The sequence below is a fragment of the Pteropus vampyrus genome, unplaced genomic scaffold (genome assembly GCF_000151845.1).
Source record: "Pteropus vampyrus isolate Shadow unplaced genomic scaffold, Pvam_2.0 Scaffold137, whole genome shotgun sequence".
Taxonomy (NCBI): domain Eukaryota; kingdom Metazoa; phylum Chordata; class Mammalia; order Chiroptera; family Pteropodidae; genus Pteropus; species Pteropus vampyrus.
In genome coordinates, this window is record NW_011888918.1 from 286,756 (window position 1) to 288,522 (window position 1,767).

Here is a 1,767-nt window from a genome sequence, read left to right on the forward strand (position 1 = left end):
GGCATTTGAACCTTGAAAAGAGCATTTGAACTCAAGTGGTTGTAGGGTATAAAAAGCTTGACTAAAGCATATTCGGGAGAGGGAGGGAGATGCAAAGAATATGTTTAGAAAATTCTTTTAGAACATTTGTCTTGAAGAGTTGGTATAAAAATGTTATGATGACACAAGGTAAATAAATATTGAGTCAAAAACAGAGTTATTTTTAGTCATGACACATTAAGCCATGTAATGATCAGGGGTTGGTGGCAGAATGGAATATCAGGCCAAGGCCTATGGGATTTCATTGTGGAAGGAAGAAAAAGTCATTACAAACTATGAAAGTCTTTTGTTCCAGAAAGATATTGCAAGCCCAGGAGTGATGTTAGGGTGAAATCAAGAGTCCAGAAGTAAACCCATATTTATAGGGGCAAATAATTTTTGACAAAAAAGTCAAAACATACAGTGGAGAAAGGAAAGCCTCTTCAATAAATGGTGCTGGGAAAACTGGAAAGCCACCTGCAAAAGAATGAAACGAGACTGTTGTCTATCACCACACACCAAAATTAACTAAAAATGGATTAAGAACCTAAACATAAGACCTGAAACAATAAAAAGCATAGAAGGAAACATAGGAACTAAACTCAAGGACCTTGGACTTAAAGATGACTTTATGAATTTGACCTCAAAACAAGGGAAGTAAAAGCAAAAATAAATGAATGGGACTACATCAAACTAAAAAGCTTCTGCTCAACAAAAGAAATCAACAAGGTAAAGAGACAACCATCCGAATGGGAAAATATATTTGCAAGCAATGCCTCCAAAAAAGGCCTAATATCCAAAATCTACAAAGAACTCATATGACTCAATAACAACAACAACAAAAAACGATCCAGTCAAAAAATGGGCAGAGGACCTGAACAGACACTTCTCCCTAGAGGTCATACAAATGGACAACAAATATATGAAAAGGCGCTCAACATCGCTAGTTATTAGGGAACTGCAAATCAAAATCACAATGAGATACCACCTCACACCTGTTAGAAGGGCTATAATCAACAGGACAAGTAATAACAAATGTTGGAGAGGATGTAGAGAAAAAGGAACCATCATACACTGCTGGTGAGGCTGCAGTTTGGTACAGCCACTATGGAAAACAGTATGGAGGTTCCTCAGACAACTAAGACTTGATCTACCGCATCATCCAGCAAACTCATATACAAAAAGATATTTGGACCCCAATGTTCATAGCAGCATTATTCACAGTGGCCAGGACATGATAGCAACTGAAGTGTCCTACGATAGATGATTGGCTAAAGAAGCTGTGGTACATATATACAATGAAATATTACTCAGCCATAAGAAGAGATGAAAAACTGCCATTTGTGACAACATGGATGGACCTTGAAATAATCACACTAAGTGAAATAAGCCAGACAGAAAAAGTTGAAATCACATGATATCACTTATATGTGGGATATAAACCTAAAAGCAACAAATAAGCAGGACAGAGACTCATGGACATAGACAATGGACTATTGATTACCAGAGAATATACAATGGAATATTAAGGGGGTGGGAAAGGAGGGGGGAGGTAGACAAGATAAAGGGGGGTCATATAAAGGGGGGGAGGGGGAGGGTTAAGTGGGTAAAGGAAATCAAACATATGGTAGCTGATACAATTTATGATAGCCAAGGTATAGAAGGAACCTAAATGCCCATCAACAGACAATTGGATAAAGAAATTATGGTTCATATATACAATGGAATATTACTCAGCCATTAAAAAAA